The sequence below is a fragment of the Homalodisca vitripennis genome, chromosome 8 (genome assembly GCF_021130785.1).
Source record: "Homalodisca vitripennis isolate AUS2020 chromosome 8, UT_GWSS_2.1, whole genome shotgun sequence".
NCBI classification, from domain to species: Eukaryota; Metazoa; Arthropoda; class Insecta; order Hemiptera; family Cicadellidae; genus Homalodisca; species Homalodisca vitripennis.
In genome coordinates, this window is record NC_060214.1 from 117,942,266 (window position 1) to 117,954,504 (window position 12,239).

Here is a 12,239-nt window from a genome sequence, read left to right on the forward strand (position 1 = left end):
AGGTGGATGAGGCGGGGTGTTCATATACTACGAAGAACTGTTGCAAAGTATTTAGCTTCGTATCTTCCATTTGAAGGGCATTTTATTTAATATTGGGTAGTTAAAAGGTGCTTACCTCTCTCAAAGGGTACCGCGGATAGCTTTAAACAGTTAATTAATATTATCCTCTCAATGTCATTCACATTATGTGAAGATTGTCGAGGGCTACTAACAAAAGTATTTGTACATTTACGTAAATATCGATAACTGTTGGGTTAGTAGTCCTCAAAAAACTTTATTTTAAGAATTTAAAAAAAGATTAATTTAGGTTATGTTGCTTGAAACTATTAGTAAGATTAAACAATGTTAAATTCCTTTATAAATATTGAGATTTTTATGTATGTTTGATGCATTATTTGAAAAATATGTTTTCCCGCTAAAATACCCTATACATGTATTGTAGATGTCGTATCAGCGGTGATTGTTCTTATTAAGGCACCACGTAGAGTTTATTTGCAACATAGTGGCGTATCAGAATGTTACATCGTTGTGTAATAGTAGGAGGATGGTGACATTTCAGACCGTAACTGGCCCTAATATTTTATGTTTAATATGAACCGTTAGTGTGAAAGTTAGAAATACGACTCTCTGCTGGAGCTTGGATCGCGGATGTTGAAATCCTTAACACGCCGGTCAGACTGGTCGGCCAGGAACTACAACTAATTCAGGTTGTACCACTATTTCCTCCAGCTGTCAAGCATTAATCCTGTAAGTTATAAAAATCGAAAAGTTAAAACTACCAATTGATGTCCGCGAGTGATGGAAATACTATGGTGTGGCAATGATGTCATAGGGGGAGGAGTAGGATGGGAGATGATTGTGGTACCGGAAGTATCACGGGGACCTTGCGGTAGTTCCGGACAAGAAGTTCGGAAGGCCGAGTCGAGGTCGGGCGCCAACGATCTGTGTAGCAGTCGGTCTGCGGCCGCGACTTGTCGAGTGGGATCGCCGCAGTCGGGGATTGCATGGTTCGGAACCTCTGTGAGTTTACTATGGACATCATTCCTTCATCCACACTTCCACTGACAGTAGTTTGGAAGGATGACGGGCCGACTGAGGTCCGGAGTTCCGGACGTGCCCGAGGTGCTGCAGATTTTCCCACATTCCCGGACCGAGAAAAAGAGAAATGGTGCACTGTCGGCAGAACGCGGCAAAAACCGTGACAAATCGAGACGCTGTCGGCCGGTGCTGTGAGTGAATATAGGACGTTGTGGAATTACCACGATGTGATGATGATGGGAGCTCGAGATACGACGAATTGAATAAGAATCCATAAAGAATCTTAAAATGAGGGAACTTCTTTACTATGGTGGTAAAAATAGAATAAAATATTGCTTTTAGGGCAAAAACACCCTTTGTTTCCTGACATAGTTTCTTTGCAAGGCTCTACACTTGGTCCAGTGAGTTTCCAATGTTTTCAACCCATCGGTAAAGTAGGCTTTGTCGAACTCTGCCAAAGTCTGTCACAGCGAAGTTCACTTCCTCATTCGATGAAAATTTCTCCCTAAAAAGCTAAATTTTCAAGTTTGGTAATAAGAAGTCACTCGGAGCCAAGTCCGGTGAATAGGGTGCGTGAGGAACCAATTTAAACCCCAAGTCGATCACTTTTGCCATTGCGATAGATCCTGTGTGGACTGGAGCATTGTCCTGGTGAAACAGCCAATCTAGAACGTTTTTAAATGAGTTTCTGTTTCAAACGATCCATCAGAGCAGCATAATAGGGCCCAGTTATGGATCTGGCCTTCTCCAAATAATCTATCAGGATTATTCCCTGGGAATCCAAAAAGACAGTGGCCATCACCTTTCCAGCTGATAAAACAGTCTTCGCCTTCTTTGGTGCACTCTTCTCATTCTTCAGCTGTTCAACCGTTCAAATGAAAATGTTTAATGACCGCTCTTCAGCTGGCTGCCAACAATCAACTAATAACAGCTGTAATTCGAAACGTACTGTAATATCGGTGGAAAAAAACAGGTTATCAACAACAGTGCAAGTTCGAAAAACTGTCTTGCTCTTTCATACAATTTTTCCAAACTTATCAAACTGCCCTCGTACTTTTGATGGATTAGCTTATTGGGGATTCTACGTAGGGATTCTACAGTTTGTCTAATTTTTTCTTCCCCCAACACATGCTTAGACCCTCGCTTGGACAGGACCTGAATTTACAATGTTACATTCCAATTCACGGCCGGGTTCAACAAATAGGATCTCATTGGGTAACGAGTTGATGGAAACAACTGTTTCGAGGAATTGAAGTAATTCGACAACTTCCGTTTGATAGACAATAATATTGTGATACCAACGAGCTTTGCATGTTCTCGTCTTGCGTTGGTTCAAATGGAAAGTGAATCAATGCAATGTGCCATCAATAGAATGTTCAGAAGCAACAGTTGAATTAAAGCCTGACAAGGTTGTTTATATAACCAGAACAGTCGTTGAAGTTGTTTTTACATTACGAATTCTTTTCGGGTCCTATTGGATTTTCAGAGAGGGCAATGAACGCACAAGAGTTCTGGCTCTGAATCACTTTCTTTTTTTTCTCTTTAAAAGTTGAAAGAGAGAAGTGGAGGGATGAAAGTTTCCTCGTTTGTTACGTGGTGGAATTCCTGAGGGAGAACACGGTACTGTGGGGGTGTGGTGGTGGGGGGGGCTGCTGTAGTTGGCGTCTGCCCAATGCCGTATGAAGTGTACTTTATACACAGCCCTACTTGTTCGGCTCTGAGGATTGGAACCTGCGCTATCTCCAACTCCGACCCAATTCGACGCCGCAGTCATATTGTATAATGAGAATTCGGGATTTTAATGTATCGTATACCGACTTTTCTTTACGTTTAGCGGTTGAATCTGATATACTATTGTCGTTCTTACGGGATTGCGGCGTATATGGTAACTTTTGATTTTTATTTGTTGTTTCGCATGAATGGATTTTGCCAATGCTGTATGTATATTGATTTTGTCGGCAATGGTAGTCGGATTTTTTATTTAAAAATATTTATCTTACACTTTGGAAAAGAAACCAATGTAAAGAATAGGAACGAATCAATACTTCTTGGACGAAATAAACACAAACAAATGGAAACATTGGTATTGAGTCTATTATTGACTACCTATGAGGGGAGATAGTCAAGAGGTTTTATTTTATAAAATTTTTCCATCTTCTCATGGATATTAAAGTAGCCTAATAAAATGAAGTAATGAACAATTTTTCTGTTTGTTAGTGTTTATTTCTCCCTAAAAGTTTTGAAATTAAAGTTGAATATTTGTTGATTCCTCATTTTCAACGACCACTTCATTTCTTACTGGTAACTGATCGTTTGAAAACCTAAAAAGTCTATTTATTTATAGTATTATTTTTTGATCTCCAACAACCCGAAACAGCTTCAATGCTAATTAAAATTAGGACAATATTTGGATTACAATCACGGAGGGAATGGCGAATCCTGGAGAGCCAAGCTCTCCAAAACTATCGAAAACATAATGGAGAAATCTTCATTTACTCATTACTGCAATTTGAAAATTGTTTGCTATTTTTCACGTATTAAGGCTGTAAAACGTTTATATTACTATTCAAAAGTGATTGATTTGGACACGGTTAGCTGATATCTGGTCGCAATCCCTTGAGATAGCCCAGCGAGAGATGTGGCACGCGGAAACAATAGACGTTGTTATTGTTGACATAGTCACTGTCAGAATGTTACCCACGATTTAATTATATATGTTAAACATTGAGAAAGGAGGAGAAATTTTAAAGTTGAGGAGGGATTGGCTCTTTCTCGTATAATATGATTGGAAATGTTAAAAATAATTTTCTTATCTTAAGCGAGACGGAATCAATCCGCTTGTCCCACGGCGAGTGTCTCTGTCACCGGGAGCCAACAAAAGACAAAATGAAACAATATAATACGAAGTGTACAATAAAGAATTGAACTTGGCGCAATAAATGAGGAAAAAAGAAATACAGTAAATGAAAAAGAATGTCGAGAGCCGATGGTCTCCAATGATGATCCACATACACGGAGTTGTGTACAAATGTGCTACGTTGAAAGATTTTGGAAGAAGGAAGTTATGAAAACGGAAAGAAGCGTGGTGAAATGAGCCTACGAATTCTACCGGGGTTGGTGGTGGGCACAAGGACTTTGGCCAAAACAACTCTACCTCTTCAATGAATACCAATGACCTCTTCCTCCTCTGTTGGTTTCGCATTTTCAGAACTGTGATTCACAGACCCCTCAGGTCATCTACCCCCTGGGACAGATCCGCTGAAATCAATGGACCGAGGCCGAGATGGGCAATTCCGTTAACGGTTTTATGAACCCGCTTGTCAGATTGCCCCATTGTACCCCTTCAGCTCGTGAACGTCATGTTTTGGGCAATTGGGTGTCCGATGCGGCGTCCACGTGGGTGGCTGGATGTGATCTGGTGTGCCCAGTCATCAGACGGTGCAGCCGAGTGCATCTTGGTCGGCAACTGTTCTTCTCATAAGCCTGCAATTGCTCGATTTCCCGTGGGTTGGATCGGACAGTTCTTGTAGGAATGATTTGTAGAGCATGTACTTACTTGCAAGGATGAAACAAATTATTGTACCTTGTGACGTTTGACGTTTTGGCTTTGGTAGCATAAAGGACATTGTATCGTGTCTCCAAAAACACGCTAGCCTGTTTGAAGATTGTTTTTGGATCGTCTACAAACAGTTTGTACTCATTCCAAGAGACAAATTGAGCATACTGGATGGCCTGCATGGTGTGCTTCCGGATACAAACCTTTTAATTAGGAACGAGACACACAATCAGTGTTGTTAGGGTGCTTTCCAAAGCCCAATTCGGCCCGCACAGTGCTCAGTATAGTCAGTGACGCTATAAGGTCGGTCCCAGTACACCTTGTCAGGGACCCCCGAAGACTTGAGGCTCGGGCGAAGCCCCCGGGGCACAACACAATCGACTAAGCCAGCCAGCATTGTGCGTTCGAGAAGTCAGTGAATTTTTGTGCAGCCAACCAAGACCTATTAGCACTACAGGTGATTTCCACGTTTGTAATCTTTATGGCCAGTGTTTATTGCGGCATAAAGCTGTCAAATGCCCGCTTATCTCTTTTTGTTTTCCTCATCTTAAGTCTAGCTTTATTACTCATTACTGTTTCTTGTGTTTTTTTAAACTTAGATAAGTGTGAAGTATGATTAGTACGAGCAATTCTTAATCTGTTCAATAATATGCTCGTTAATTTTTGTGTTCACGGCAGTGCCGTATATCGTACATTATTTCAAGTGGGGGGGGGGGGTCAGAAGGGGGTTTGCTGAATCACTGGTTGTCAGCAATTTATACTTTTATAATTTATAACTTTTATAAATTAATTTATATTTATACTTTTGGAAGTATAAAATACCCTACAAAAATAGAGGCTCAGGAATCTTCCCATTGGGATCTTTTGAGCTTTAAGACTTACTAAACGTTTTCAAGCTTAAAAGCATTCGAGCAACTGGGTGCAATTTTTTATGTGTCTTTCAAAATTACGGGGGGGGGGGGGCTTGTCCTCCCTGAGCCTCTCTCCTTATACATGCTCATGTTTCACGGATAATATCAGGAGTCGTGTATGTGTCGAATTTAAACGTCCGTTTACAAAGAGTGCTGTCGGCTTAATCTCGGAGTGAGCGACCGCTTGTGAAACGTTATGTACACTTAAGTCCTCTCGTGGTCTTCGTGTTCCCACATAGAACTGACGGTTAAGTGCCATTGCTTCACCACCGCACTCGAGATCTGGGCCATGGTAGGTCGCTGCGCTCGCGCGAAACCTCGCCTGTTTAGTGTTTATGACGCCGCCGTCGCTCGCTGCCTCGGGAACTGTTTGACTGATAGTACGAGTCAACAGTCGGCACGAGTGTCTTCTGTTTGTATCAGTTGTTTGCCTTGCGTCACAATTATGACGTCAGACGGCCGCCGGTGGCGCGTGCGGCTCTTCTTCCTGGGGATGGTCTGAATTGTCTTGAGGGATTTGATTGATTATCTATTTACTAATGGAACAGATACAAGAATTGAATTGTTGTTGACGTTCGTTAGTATCTTTCTGAGTAAATGATAAAATAAAAACTACGTCAAAACCCAGATCTCGTTTGAAGAAAATTGGACACCCTCATGAAAAAATAATGTTTTGCACCAAACAATGGAAGATCTAGCCAAAGAATTAGGAGAGTGCAAAATACAATTAAGAGCTGGTTTTAAGAAATGCTTTCGGTTTTTCCATGTAAGAACGATGTTAAACCTCATGCACTTTTACGTCCTTATTTTTAATTGTAGAATTATGCGAAATGTCTAATTATGAAAATACACAGAACGACACCTACGTACGCCTAGTGTTAGAATATACATACGCCTTCGAACGATTTTTACATTTCTCGATATTTGTTTTATTGATTATTCAGAAAAAATCTAAAAAACTTTGCTATACTTCATTGTTTAAAGATACTAAAAGTATACTCGTTAGACCAAAAAACTAAAAAGCGTTTAGTTGCGTATTATTTAATTTTTTTGAATGAGTCATCTCTCATACTGCTACGATAAAACAGCACGTATAACTACATTAAGTTTAACATTGTGTTTGACCTTTTGGGGACAAAGCCAAAGTTATTTTACCACAGCCGGCTGAAATTGTGTTAAAACGTCTTCGAAGTTTTATTTTTACCTAACTATAATTTCTTTCGATAGGTTTAAAATGAAATTTTCGTTCTTTCTATCAGGTTCAAACGCAACGCATGAATTTAAATTGTCCAAAAATGCTTCTAGGATGAAAGCATGTAATTATACGGTATTAGTAACTATGTTAAAGGTTTCGCAGTATCTGGATTTAACACTACCGACCTCGGTTCCTCCTTGCCACCAACAAAAGCCGTCTTCTGACATTATCAGGTCATCCATGTCCGTCTCCAGGACATCTTCTTAACGCTCTTATTGTCAATTATGGTTCCATTATCATCCAGATCCATCTTGAATCGCTTTCTTGCAATCCTCTCTTTTTATTGCCCGTTCTTCAGTTCGCGATTTTCCGGCCGTTACGAGCGGGAAGCTGCTGACCCGCACTCGTGGGCGAGGGTGGGAAAAGGAAATTAGCATAATTTTACAGCGGAAGTTTTCATTATTTGGGAAACACGAAATCTGCTTATCGGCACCGCACTTCCTGGGCGATGCGAACATTCTGCCCCAGTGGCCCGCTGCCGTGAGATCACCACTGCCGGGGATGCCCCAGTTCTCGCGCCAGGGCGGTCATGGTTCAACGGGTTCTTTGTCAGCGCCTGTCATATACTTATCAGTCATCTGTGCTGGAAAATCTCCGGGCAACCCGTGACAGCGAACCGGTTAAAAAGCGACAGCGTCAGACGTGGCAATGGTAAATAATACTGTACTACCTGGATGGATAGATTGTACCAGAAAACATTAGTTTTAATAAAACTCATAATTCCTTCTTTAAATTTTGGCACGCTGAAATAAAATAATATCATAGTAGTGAGCGATTATCCGAAGTTAATGGAAGTTTAATTCGGATAAACCGGAACTTGGGGAATAGCTTCCCTAGTGTATCACGTACATTTTATCCCCCCCCTCTATAATCAATCAAGTTTAATTGTTGTAAAAAATATAAAGTAATTGTACCACCTGCCAAACCTCCTCATGTAAACACTAATTTTATATGGTTTTTGGTTTTGAACCTTGACTTTCCTTTAATTAAAATAGCATGGTAATATATACTTGTACAACATGATCTAATTCTTTTAAAGTAGGCCTACTTCGGATAAGACGAATCTTGGGGTAATCGCTTCCTTAGTGTATCACGTACATTTTATCCCCCTCCTCTAAAATCAGCCGTATAGTTTTTGTAAAAATATAAAGTAGTTGTACCATCTGCCAAACCTCCTCAGGTAAACACTAATTTTCATATGGTTATTGGTTTTGCACCTTTTTTCCTTTTATAGAAGATATAGCTGGGACAAAGGGAACATCGGAACACACGCGTCAATGCCGTATCCAATAATAATAGGTTGTGTCAGCTCACAGGTAAATAATGTGTAAAGAAGCCAAGAAGCGTTATATTTCATCCTATCACATTCCTTGGACAGTTGGACACGAAGTTTTTAAACTCGACTCTATACATGTGATTTTGCTAGTGGTCGTTATTTATCATTGTGGCAGGTACACCGTCGACAAACATGTACATGACACATATTTATGTCGAGCACATATGGCCAACACACGTGTAATGGGATATCTTATTTGTGGATCGTGATTAGCCTTGTTATTGGTGCATTGATTTCCTGTTAATAACATCGAGTTCAGTGGTTACCCACGAAATCGAACCTGTGACCTTACGGTTAGAGATAGCTGTGGTCATTCGCCTCAACTTCCTGCTTCTTCTGACTTAATTATAATTTCAGGAAACCTTGGCGTTGTTTAAAACCCATTTGCGTCATGTACTTCTTTAAAATACTTTTTACATATTTTTTTAAAATATTATCAAATCATTCCCATATTTTTATTTACATCTATAAGTGGTTTAGAAATTTGACGATAAGCTTTGATTTTTTAAATCTGCAACATTGCAGTTCGACGTGTGTTAGAGCTAGGATGTATCTCTACTAATGTTAGCATACCATCAATTTTGTACAAATTCCTGCTTCTCGAGTCCACTTAGTCATATTTTAGGATGTCTGAGGGCATCATAATAGTTGTAGTAATGTGGAAGAGCGGATAGAAGCAGGATGTCTAAGAGGACTCTGTGAGATAGTGCAGGATCAAGTCTAGCCTTAAGGTTTGCTCCTACCACCTTTTTTAAGGATATCCTGAGAATACTACTAGAGTGGTAGCTACTTGCAGTTATAGGCAACATCGGATATGTCGTGTAAGTACAGCGTTTCAAGAATCGATTATGCCTATTTTGAGTATCAGGAGAACAGAAAGGGTAAAAATTCTATTAATGACCTATTTTCCTGAACTAATATCTCCTGATATGTCTAGAAATTCGTTTTATTTAGGTCAGTGTTTCTTAGCTGAAAGACGATTTCTTTTAGGGCTTTACAGGGCAAACGTATTGTGATTTTAATGATCAGTTCGGTTTTGCGTTTATAGAACTATGATAACGTAGCTATGATGGGAAGGTTTGATTCAAAGCGAGTGTTTAGTTTAGGTCCATTTCATCTTTTGGTCAGTGCAGTGTCTGGAATCTGTCTGTCTGTCATCTGTCTGTGTCTGTCTGTCTGTCTGTCTTGACTCTTGGAATCTGGAGTCCACATTTTCTTCCGAAGAGATCCAAAAGAAAAAAAGGCGTCGAAGACATTTAAAACTAACTCTTTGTTTTGTTTGACATCAGAGACACGTAGTCTACAAAAGAGTTCACAGTACAGATGAAGAGGTGTTCTCATTGTTCTATCTGGTGCACATTTGCTCTCGCAACAAATTTTCTTGGGTAGTGAGGTAGCCTACACAACTAGACCGATAGTTGTCGATATAAGTAATCAATCAGGTGATATACTAACTGTGTGCAATACTGATAAGGACTCAGCGTCACCTCCGGTTATCTCGAGGTCTGCGCCGGTTGCCGCGGGTAACAGATTAGGAGATAACAGAGGCCGTGGACCCGGGCCGTTCCCACGTACCCACATTAGCAGTACCCACGGCGAGATAATCTGCCGCTTGATGTGACGTGAGAAGTGTGACGTAACGGTGCAAGTACTGCCCTGGCGCCCGTTATCGTTGTCTATACTGTTAGTTTACAAGAGGTACATTGGTATTCCCTACATACATATGCGTATCCACCGATCCTACAGATCCAGAGTCCATTTTCCGGCCAGCGACTGAACACTCAGAATTGTAGAGCGAAGCTAGACTTTTTAACCGAAAATTCGGAATATTACGAACGATATGAAACTATTAGCGGGTAAAATTCGGGGAAACTATAACACAGAACAAGCTTGAACACAAAGACGGAGCACAGAACTCTGGCTGGAACACTGCTTACAGCACGATCCGACGGTCAGAACAATTGTTTGTGTGGGAACGTTGGCAACCCTGCTGACTAAGTGATAAGTCTGGATTTTGGCTGTCTTTGGGCTTCAGTTATAGAGGTCATGCGCTTTCTTGTGATTTTATACTTTTAATAGCTATTAGTGTTACATTTTTAATATAAATAAATAGTCAAGAAGTCACATTAGTACAACGAAGCTAATACTATGACAATGACTGATGGTCTAGGAATAAATCCAGCCACTATGGTGTTACGAAACTGTCCCTTTATGATGTCGAATTGAGTTAGTTTTCATTAAGACGATCCACGGTCGAACAACGGTTTCTAGTCTGTACGTGACGTCATCGTTTGCCAAGTACACACTATGACGTACACAGTACGCCTAAACTATTACGTACACAGTATTACTGTATTGACAGTTTATGAGTCTATTAAAGACCATAACAGGCGTAACCAATCTATAAAAACCGTGTAACATTATGCCAGTCGATGATGTCAAAACCATAATAGTACTCAGTCGATGAAGGATTTGAAGAATGGCAAATTCAGCTTAATCTTCCCGTAACCAGACGACTGCGAATACGTAGTTTTCACCAAGTGTAAGAAATTGAGCAAGATTCTAAAACCCATATCAGATTGTGGTAATTAATCATGCAGTGCTTTGTTTTGGTCAAATTGGTGAACTTAACTCAAAACATTGTTTAATTTCATAAATAATTTTTGGCGTTGTGAATATTTTTAACGAAATTCGTAATCCGTTGGATAAAAAATAATGAATATTACCGTTATTTTCGAATAAATGATAGCCGCCGTCAGTTTTTTAATAATTGTCTTTTGTGCTTTAACCTCTTACTTTGGGTGATTGAGAGAATTCTCCTTTAATTAACTAAATTCTTTGTAATTATTCGAAATTGTTACAATTGTTACATTGTTACTGTGTGCCAGAAATACATTAACAATACATAAAGTACATTCCTCTTACGATAGCGCAAGATTTTAATAGGAAAAATATAATGGTTTCGCTGTTTGATCCAAAACACGACAAACGTAACTTGCCCACGATCTGTAACACATCTATGAACCTTCCAAAATTAAAAATACCAGGTGTTTCAGGATATTACTTCAGTTTTGGTATTCTGTGAAGGTTTCTTGAACAAGAATTGAACTGTGTGCCTGTAATCGTTAGTTTGTATCCCAACATCTACTACCTCAGGAAATTGACTGTTTTAAGTTCCAAAGACGTATATAAAGTGGGTGGCTCAAAACCCTCCCCGAGATTTTGAAAGACAAACATTAAAGTTGTATCCGTTAGTTTGTCAAATTATTTATGATGTCTTAAAGCTCAACAATTCCCTTGGGGAATTTTATATTTTGGAGGGTATTTATACCTCCTAAACCACCCAGTTTGTCAGCTACACCGAGATAATGTGCTATATACGTCTCTATAGTCCTAATGTTCAATTCAAGGTCGGCTTGGAACAGTCCTTTTGTCAGAGACCCCGCTTTGGAATGTGACCAACTCTGAGTCTAATGATTTGAGTCGAGAATGTCAGTCGTGCACCGACGACAAAGTAATAACCCAGTTCAATAGTTCGGTCGACATTCTTCTCCCAGCTGGTTCCCCGACAGGATGACCGGGAGTCCTGTTATCCCCTGAAAGCCCTGCACCGCTACCCAGCCAGTAATGTCGTACATCCCGTGGGAACCGATTCGTCGCCGCTCCAGGATATTGCTTCCGGCTTGCAAGTCCTCTAATTGATATTCTGATTGAGCAATTAAGAGTTCTCGATTGCCTCTCTGTCGATTACTGAGGATGGATTATGAGTTCGTCTCTCCCGATTTAGGTATGATAAGGATTTAAACATTCTGATTGATTTTGTGGTTAAGGCAAATTTCCTACAAGGCGGTCGATTGCTAGCACCCTCTAATGACACCACAGGGTGGGAAAATAATAAGTTTCACAACACCGATCATTACTTTATGGACGCATACTGTATTGAGATAAGTGACATGAACATGGCCTTTGAGTTGTTCTAAAAAAACAACGAACATTAGTAAAGTTTTAGTTAATTTAAAAAGGATTTTGATATTTTGTTATTGTTTATTAATTAATTTGGATAACATAAGATTACTATTTTAGTAATCATACTATCCCAGTAGAAATGCCCTTATGGTTGCATTTTCTTTCACAATTATTCAT

At 39.9% G+C, this 12,239-nt stretch overlaps 1 protein-coding gene across 4 annotated transcripts in view; it reads left to right on the top strand.

The window, feature by feature from the left end:
- The window catches only part of LOC124367984 (trafficking kinesin-binding protein milt-like), a 143,955-nt gene that overhangs the window by 64,793 nt on the left and 66,923 nt on the right, over nt 1-12,239 (top strand). The window lies entirely within an intron of this gene.